We start from the raw sequence: 9853 nt of genomic DNA on the forward strand, positions 1-9853 counted from the left end.
AAAAATTAGCCGGGCGTGGTGGTGGGCGCCTGTGGTCCCAGCTACTCGGGAGGCTGATGGAGGAGAATGGTGGGAACCTGGGAGGCAGAGCTTGCAGTGAGCCGAGATCACACCACTGCGCTCCAGCCAGGCGTCAGAGCGAGACTCCATCTCAAAAACACCTAAAATTTAATAACCCTCCTGAATCTCATGCAGCGCTAGAGAGAACGTGAAGAGTTCGATGTGGCTGATGAGAATGGCTGTCAGCCCTGCAGTAAACAATTCTGTAACACTTGGAATGCAGAGTCCCAGGTGCCGAAGGGCTGAGCCCATGAGGAACAGGGGCACGATCAGATCCAGGCCTCACAACTGCTCCCTGATTCCTGTCCCCCACTCCCATCCAGCTCATCCACCGCAGGGTGCTGCCCAAAAACACACGAGCCGCAGCAGTCGGCCTCCATGACAGCCTCCTCATCACGTTGAGCCACAAACCCACCCTGTCACTGGCCCTTCACAGGCTCTGCCTCTCCAACGAGGCTTCCAGTTCCCAAGACCAAATGTCTGCTGGTTGTTTCTACCTGTTACTCTTCCGTGATAAGCAAGCAAACATTCAACTCGAGATTTAAGTACGTAATTCTAACATTCTGAACCCAGCTGGAAGGCGCCTGGGAGAGAGTCCCAGTCTCCGCAGGATCCGCCGGACCCAGCACTGCTCCGTTCACTTGTCCTCTCCTCTCCCCCTCCAGCCATGCACAGGCCTGACCTCCACCCCACCACCCCTGGGCCTTCGCCCCGTCTCTTCCCTGGTGGAACTCCTTCCACTGATCTGTTCCTGGCTGCTTTCCCATCGATTTCACGATGTGAACACAGGTAACACCTACTCAGCAAGGCCTTCCCTGACTCCCTGCCCAGGCCTAGTTTCATTGGCAGGAAAAGCCTCCTACCAGCCTTGTTCCCACGGGTAGTAAATTTACACAGCCCTTTAAAGTTGACAAAGCTTTCTGACCAAATTATCTACCATGGGAGTGGCCTGGTGACAAACACAGGATCCTACAGAGGGGACGCTGACGCTTACAGAGGCCGAGGAAGGCTCCAAAGTCCGTCAGGTCCACACAGCACGCACCTCAAGCGTGGAGGGCAAACCTCCTAACAGGTGTGCCCAACTCCGACTAGTGTGTGATCAGAATACGCCCCCATCCTACTGTGGCGAATGAAGACTCCCCATCACGCAGGTCAGACGCTGCAGCCCAAACGTGCACCTGCTACACCCTGAGGCAAACACCTGCAGAGTAAAGAGATCATTCCACCAATTCCCTTCCAAAGGCTCCCGCAGGACATGCTGCCTCCTTCAAGATGCAGAAAACCAATGCTTTGTAAAAGCAAATTATCTTCATCTTCCCAACATATTTCACACCGTCTCTCCACTAGACCAGAGGGCTCTGCCCTTGGAAGGTAGGGATCCTCTCCAATCAGCCTGGCAGCCCATCCCCGCGCACAGGAGGTCCCTAGCCAGTAATCAGGGGGTTGTGTGAAATGACGCAGTGGAAGGGCAGTGCCCCTCACAGCCCCACACTGATCACTCCTTACCCAGCCCGCTACCATGGCCTCTGTGCAGTTTCTTCAGCACTTAATGCTTTAGAAGCACTCGGACCCACCTTATCCCTCTTGAGCTTCCATCAAAAGCTATGGTGTGAATGTCACCGCCCCTACTTGGCAGATGAGGACACCGAGCTCCAAGACCCCAGAGGCCGAGAGAGGGACAGCGAGCCTCAGGGCCGGCACTCCGCCCCCTCCACGGTCCGTGTGCCAGGCTCTCCCAGCGAGGAGGAACCTCCGCTCTGGAACTGTCCCACCTGCTGAGCCTCAGACACATAAAGAGGGAGGCAGAGGAAACTACAGAAGTCCTCACTTCGTGTCCCTGGCAGGCTCCTGGAAACGGTGGCTGGAAGCGGAAGGACACATAACAAAACCAGCTTTTCCCCCTCAGCCACGTTGTAAGGAAATGATGTTGACAGAAACGTGGTTATCTGAGGACCTGCTGTCTTCTTCGCACTTCACGTGGCAGTCTGCAGAAACCACTGAGGCCGTGCAGCGAGGGCTTTCTGCACAGGGCAGGCAGCCTCCCTCACCCCCCGTCCCCTCCTCTTCGTGACACATGCGAAGGGGTCACCTCGACCAACGTGGCTTCAAACGGCGTGTGTTCACTTAAATACGCACATTTTTTTCAACAAACGTATTAGGAAACTTTTGGAGATATGTGACAATTTGAAAAAACTTGCGGATGAGCCACACGGCTTAGAAATATCCAAAAAATTAAGAAAAGGCATGTCATGAATGCAGAGACCATATGTAGATGCTATTTCATCACTTGCTACCACAAAATATATACAAATCTATTATAAAAAGTTACAATGCATCAAAACGCACACACACAAAACTTACAGACCACACACAGCACCATTCACAGTGGAGAGAAAGGTAAACCACTGTCAGGATACAGGATAAGCTGGGGGCCTGGAGGCTCATGGCTGTAATCCAAGCACTTTGGGAGGCTGAGGCTGGTGGATCACTTGAGCCCAGGAGTTTAAGACCAGTCTGGGCAACATAGGGAGACCCTGTCTCTGCGAAATATTTTAAAATTAGCCAGGCATGGTGGTCCCAGCTACTTAGCAGGTTGAGGTGGGAGAACGGGTTGACCTTGGGAGGTCAAGGCTGCAGTGAGCAGAGATTGCACCACTGCACTCCAGCCTGGGTAGAGTGAGACCCTGTCTAAAAAAAAAAAAAAAAAAAAAAAAAAAAAAAAAAATCACGGAGGAGAAAGGACATCTGCCTGAACAGGTATTTTTATGCAGGCGAAAGGGCCCTATTCGGGAAAAAAATGCCACGAACGACATGAATTAGGAAGGAAGAGGCGCGAGCACCGGCCAGGAGAGGCCAACTCTGCAGTTTTGCACGTGCTGCCGGGTGTATCGGCAGGACTGCCCTTACCTATAATTAGAGTCCCTAACCCTTGAGCCTTGAACAAGAAAGGCAAACACCAGCTGCCAGTCTTCTGGTAGCACGAGAAGGCCTGGGCAACGAGAAACACTTTCCCGGAGTGGTTCCACGGACGCTTTGTCCCCGAAGCCAGGAAGTCCTTCCAGTAAGGGGCTGCCTCTTGCAGTGATCTGATCTTGCTCAATGCCCCCGGCCACCAAGAACTCATGAGTTCAACACCGAAGGTTTCATCAGTCTACCTGTCCCCAGACACAGTGAACCTTACTCTAGATCTGGGGTCCTAAGGCCCTTTAGGGCTCATCACACCGTCCTCTCGGGACGGCCAATGCGGTGGCAGAGAACCTCACAGAGGGAACATCACGACAGTGGGAAGGACGGCACCACCGAAGATGCCCTCGTTGCTATAGGAAGAGCCGTGAAGGCCGTCGAGCTGGAGAAAACTGTGTCCACAGGCTGTGCCTGACCTCACGGGATTTATGACAGAGCCAATCAAGGAGACCACGGGAGATTGTGGATGTGGCCAAAAGGGTAGGGGAGAAGGATTCCATGAGACGAATCGTGGAGAAACTCAACAGCTAACAGACTTCATACCAGAGGAATGAACAGAAGATGACGCTGTGGATCCAAGTGCCTCCAAACCAGGGCCAAACACAAACGCAGCCCATCAGACCAGTGCCAAACACAAACGCAGCCCATCACCTGGCAGAAGGGCTCTCATCACTCAAGACGATTTCTGGTTTCTTCCATGACATGGACCCTTTGCTAAAACAAGCACTAAAACTAAAGCAAACAGTGGAAGGAGGACTGGGGGCCACAGAAACACTTCAGAGAAATAAAAAGCAAAACAGCCAGAGAGAATGACGCACCTCCATGAAGTGACATGGAGCACATCTGCCTCCCTTCTACTGCCTCCACCTCCTCTACCGCTGCCACCTGGGGCAGCCCGGGCAGGACGAAGGCCTTTAGGAGGGTCCACCTGGGGCAGCCCAGGCAGGACGAAGGCCTTTATGAGGATCCACCTGGGGCAGCCTGGGCAGGCCTTTAACAGGATCCACCTGGGGCAGCCCGGGCAGGACGAAGGCCTTTAGGAGGGTCCACCTGGGACAACCTGGGCAGGACGAAGGCCTTTAGGAGGATCCACCTGGGACAGCCTGGGCAGGACGAAGGCCTTTAGGAGGATCCACCTGGGGCAGCCTGGGCAGGATGAAGGCCTTTATGAGGGTCTGCCTAGGACACTTCCTGAGCAGAAGGCCTACTTCTCTCTTGTACGACAATCTTCTCTAGCTTGCTTTACTGTAAGAACACAGTACGGAACATGTGTAACACACAGAGTTTGTGTCAATCGACCATTTGTTACCGGTAAGGCTTCCAGTCAATGGTGGGCTATGAGCTCAGTTTTTGGAGAGTCACAGGTTATACACACATTTTTCACTGTACAGGAGCTGGCACCCCCAGCCCCCAAGCTGTCTGAGGGTCAACTGTACATGTAACGGGAGTGCTGCCCTTCTAACTGACCCCCTGGAAGGCAGCCCAGACGTAACCGGTAGACGTCCCACACCTTTTCCAGCTCAGAGTTGACAACGCACCATCCCAGAGCAACGGTGGCAAATTCTTTTTGGCCTGACAAAGAGACACTTAGCGGAGAAAAAGGTGAGAGTTCGCGCAGCCCCTTCAGGGATAGCACACTGGCACCCGGGAGCTGTCCTGGGTGTGAGGCTGCTGTCACTAAGACCTCTCCTATGGACCTCGCACCAGCAGGCGGAGACGGAAGCAGGGCCCTGGAGGAAACCCCAGTGGCCACCCACGGCTTGGGAGCAAGACTGGTCTCCACGAGGCCTCCCAGCTCCATTGCGCCCGCCCCAGCCTCATCACGCCCCACCCCAGCGACCACAGGTGAGTCTGCGTCTCTTGCTCTGTCCTGTCCCCACACGTCTGGGCTGTGTGACCCCGCTCCCTTTACCGGGCTCGTTCCTATTTGCCCCCCAGGTCTCCACCCGAATGCCACTTCATCTGGGAGTCTACCCTGACTGCTGTTCAACTGGGTCCCCCACCCAAGGCCCATGCCCAGCAGACCCTCCTTCCAGGTGGAGGCCCAGCCAGGAGGTCCAGCTTCACATCCGGCTCTGCTGCTTGCTGAGTTTTGAGAACTGGGGCAAGTTACAATCTCTTCTTGCTGCTCCATCTGTAACATGGAGATGCCAGGGAAGATCCATCTCCCAAGGGCAGTGTGAGGCTCAGCCGGGTCAGAGGCACACGTGCTGGCACAGCAACCGCCCGGAGCAGGGCCAGGACCAACAAGCCCACTCGAAGGCCACGCCCCCACGACAGCCACACCTGCAGGGACCAGGGACACTGCCGGGTCCTTACGGGGAGTGACGACCAAGGAAGGAGAGAAGGAGGGAAGACAACTCAGGCTGGCAGAGCAGGAGGGGAGGTGGCTGCAGGAACCCCTCGAAGTCAGGGACACCGTCACCCAGAAGACGAGAGGAAGCCCTGAGCGGGGCTCGGGCCGGTTCACAAGAGGCTGCAGATCTTGGTGCGGACTTTGTTCTTTGTCTCAACAGCCACGGACGGCCACTGATGTGTGTGGAGAACTCAAACACCACGATGTCCGAGTGAAGGACGACGGGTGGCCAACGAGCATAGAGTGTCGGCGTCAGCCAGAGCCCTGAAGACCATCTGCTCCCCTCACCCTTGGGCTGGGTCACACCCAGGCGACCCACGGAGCTCTGGCGGCTACAGAGGCAGCATGGCCCAGGGGTGGCCAGGGCTGAGCCGTCTCTTCTCCACATCCAAGGCCACAGACTCCGGGTACACAGAAAGGAGTGGGTCTCACTGGCTTAGTGCCCGCAGGCACGTCCTCTACGAACATTTTCACCAGCGACGCTCTCTGGCCTCAGCTTTGGGAGGAACTGGGCTGCGGAGAGCAGTTTCCATCATAAATACCAAGTATGGAACTTCACAGCCACCTTAGCTGAGGGAGCATCCAGTCTCCCTCTGGTTCCGAAGTCACCGGAAATCAGGGTCAGGGCCGGGTGGCGGCGCTGCACCCCACCAAGTCCACCCGGACCCCTCCCAGTCTACACTCTGCAAGCCACCTGCCACCCACCACTCCACTCAGCTGTCCCAGGCATCGTCCCGGCGCTCCTGACCCTCCACCTCCTCCCACTCCCTGCTCCACAGAGAGCCAGGTAGACAGCTCGCCTCCATGGGACACGCGGAGACAGGACTGGCTCTTGCCCAAGGACAGAGGGAGGGGTGCGCCAGCTCCCGGGGAGACGCATGGTGTGGGGAGATGGGGCAGATGCTAGGTGGTAATGGCGATGTTTCTCCTTCAGCCGGACTGGATGGACATCCACGGGTGAAACCTGCCCTCTGAGACAGGCGGCAGCTGCCAGCTTAAATAAAGGAGACAGAAAAGACCCACCTTGCTGTCCCCCGAGTTTTGGCCAATCTGAGGCTTTCCTCACGATGGCAAGAAGAGCCAGTGCTGCGGCATCACCTGAATCACAGGCCCGCCGGCCACACGGGTGCTCCAAAACCCAGCGTGCGTCCCAAGACTCACACGGGTGCACTTCACCGTGACACCTCTGATAAATTCACCAGGTGAATTCCCAGCGTGACGAATGCACACCTGGAGCCCGTCCTGTGCCACCGTCACCTGGAGCCCGTCCTGTGCCAGTGCCCAAGAATTTTCCAAAAGCTAAACACGCGATTCTCACACACACACAGAGTGAACACGCGTCATCGGCGTCCTTCAGTGGGGCTGCTGAAGGAAACGGTGAGGCGAGGTGGGGAGCAGAGAATTGTGCTACCTGCCCCCAGGGACAGTGTGCAAAGAAACTGGCCTGCTGGGCAAGAAAACCACAACCTTTGGGCTCTCCTTGTCTACTGGACAGACGCTGTTCACCCCTCTACCAGGAAAGGTCTGCGAGCTCATGCACAACCCCAGAGCCTGGGCGCGTAGTCAGCAGTGAACAGCAGTGTAAACACACAGACGTCCCCCAGGCCACAGCCCTCGGGCAAGCCCGTGCAGCACCCCAACATGATGCTGAGAGGACACGAGACTCAGCTTTTGTCCTATTTCCAGGTTTTACCTAATACTTCCTTAGCAGCAGGATACAGAAAACTAGCCAGGCAGGGAAGCTGACCAGTCAGGGGCCAGGAGCAAGAGCCACGCCCTGGACAGGAGTGACACGCGCTGCTCCACATCTCGGGCGCGTGCCCACCTCCCCGCACCCTCTCACGCTCCCAGGAGACGAGACGCGGCCTTCGGTAACTTTCGCCCAAACACTGTCTGCGTGACCTGAAACCACAGTTCTACCAGGAAGGCACAGTCTTCCCCTCTGTTTCCTGAGGAGCCCTCAGACGTCAGGGAACCCTGAGCTGGCCTTCCAAAGACAACGCTCCCCGGGCCTCCCTCCCGCCTCGCAATCCCGGCCCTGAGCAAGCCCGGCGGGCAGCCTCCTCCCACCTGGCTGTGCCAACCCTCCCTCCGCCCCTCAGGTCCCAGCTGCCAGGCACGGCCTGGCCTCTCACACATCCCACTGTCCTCCGCTGGTTTCTGGCCTTCAGTTCTCCAGAGAGCAGCTGGAGATTTTTACCTAGAAACCAGGTTTCCCTGCTTAAAATCGTTCTTTGGCGTTCTGTTGCTCAGGAAGAAGACGAGCACTGTTCACTGAGCCCGCATCTGCCTGCTGCTGGGCCCTCAGGGACCTCGTGGCTGCCCCCTTGAGCGACCAAGGCCCTATCAAAGTCCTTTTAGCCGGGCACGGTGGTACCTGCCCATTGTCCCAGCTACTTAGGACACTGAGGCAGAAGGGTCTCTTGAGCCCAGGAGTTCTAAGCCAACCCGGACCACAAAGAGAGACCAGTCTCTAAAACAAAAGGCTCCCTGGACACTGCAGTCTTGGCTGTCTCGGGACCTCTGTGCTGGCCATGCCCCTGGCAGGACCTTCTTCACCTCGTGGCTCCTCTCCCAAGTCGCTGCCGTCTGATGCCTTGCTCTACCACCCAGGGCCACTCCAGTTTCTTTCTAACCGGTCTATTCATTTTTCTAGGACTTACAATCTATAGGTAACTTATTTATTTTATTTTGAGACAGGTCTCGCTCTGTCACCCAGGCTGGAGTGCAGGAGCGTGATCACGGCTCACTGTAGCCTCAACCTCCTGGGCTCAAGTGATCTTCCCATCTCAGCCTCCCAAGTGGCTGGGACCACAGGAGTGGGGAATCTTGCTATGTTGCCCAGGCTGGTCTTGAACTCCCGGGCTCAAGTGATCCTCCCACCTTCCAAAGCACTGGGATTACAGGCGTGAGCCACTGCCCTGGCCGCTTCCTCATTTTATTTGTCTTCCTGCTGACTGTCAGCTGCTCCCTCTAAAGCACAGGCTTCCTCAGGCAGGGACCTCCCTGCTTTGTTCCCTGCTGTTCCTCCAAGCTCTCCGAAGCCTGGGGCTGGGAGAGCACACAGCGCAAATTCATCCCAGAGCTTGAATTCATGCACAGCCCCTGCACACACCGCAGGGCCAGAAAAGTCCAGCTCCACTAGTCCACAGGGGCAGCACCTCGACCTGCCTCAGCAGAGCTATGCTCCCGACAACACCACCCCACACAGGGTCGGTCCTGGTGAAGGGGCCTGCGGGTACCCCACAAAGCCTTTGTCTTTCCTTGAAAGAACGCCAGCCCGTGTGCTCGGGGAAGGCTGAGCAGATGAGGGAGAATTTCAGTTACACAGGCCGCCCTCAGCAGCTGAACAGGCGCCAGGAGTCCCGGCAAGGACCCGGCAGATGGACGGTATTCATGGCAACACAAAAGATATGGCAGTCCATCTTATCAAATAAAACACAAAACATGTAAAAGGCTTAGCTTCAGGGCACTGGCCTCACTCAACGGGTACCCTCCCCTTCTCCTGCCCTGCCCACCTGTCCAGCTCTGAACCTCTAAAGCAGAATGCAAATGGCCTGCTTTCACTGGGCCTCTGGGGTTAGAGCCGGCTGAGAGGCACAGGGTGTGGGCAGGGGCGGGGGTGTCCAACCCAGCGCAGCCAGGGGCTTCCAAAGGGAGGCAGAAATGAGACTGCAGGCCTATTCTCACTTCCGCTCAAGCGCCCGGCTATTTTAGTACTCCAGTCTTAAAAATACTTGAGAAATAATTAAGCTTCTATATATAGCAGACTAACATTTATTTCAAACGTGCTTGTCAAATAACTCTGATACCGAATCTAACAAGATTAACTCTTTGACGGCTGCCTGTCATGTTCTGATGAAAAAGTCTATAGAAGTCTAATGTATAGTGAAGTATCGATCAGTTCTAGAAAATGATTACAGTAAAGACGAACTCATCTCCCAAGTTTAAATGCAACTAGTGAACTGTGTTTAAGGGACAGAGCTCCACTGCGGCCTCTCCTTCCTGAGTCAGGGCCACGCTGGGGTCTCGAACCCCGCACGCCAGCCCCTGGAGAAGACCCTCTGCGTGGAGCCCCCTCTCGGCTGAGCAAAGGTCTTCTTAGCTAAGCTCCAAGTTCAAGACACAAGTTTGGAACAACAGGCCTGGGTAGAAATGAAACCCACCTAGCAACCGGGAGAGCCTAACACAAATCACCTAGAAGCTGCCAAGGGCTGGTCTGAGACAACCTGGACGCACGCTACGGTCGCCTCCTTTGCGGACTGAGGGCAGCGCTGGGTCCCGTGGACTCTTGATCCCCAGCATTTAGCTCAGTTCCGTTAAACCACAACTACACGGTCCTCAGCCTCGAAGGGTGCTCTGGGGTGACAGCAATTCCAACGCTGCTTCTCTCTCGGGAGGGAACGAGTCCCTCAGCCCGTCCTCCATCGGGAAGCCCAAGCAGTGCTTGCGACCCGGGTCACCCAAGGCACG

This window comes from Mandrillus leucophaeus, unplaced genomic scaffold (assembly GCF_000951045.1).
Source record: "Mandrillus leucophaeus isolate KB7577 unplaced genomic scaffold, Mleu.le_1.0 Scaffold28, whole genome shotgun sequence".
Taxonomy (NCBI): domain Eukaryota; kingdom Metazoa; phylum Chordata; class Mammalia; order Primates; family Cercopithecidae; genus Mandrillus; species Mandrillus leucophaeus.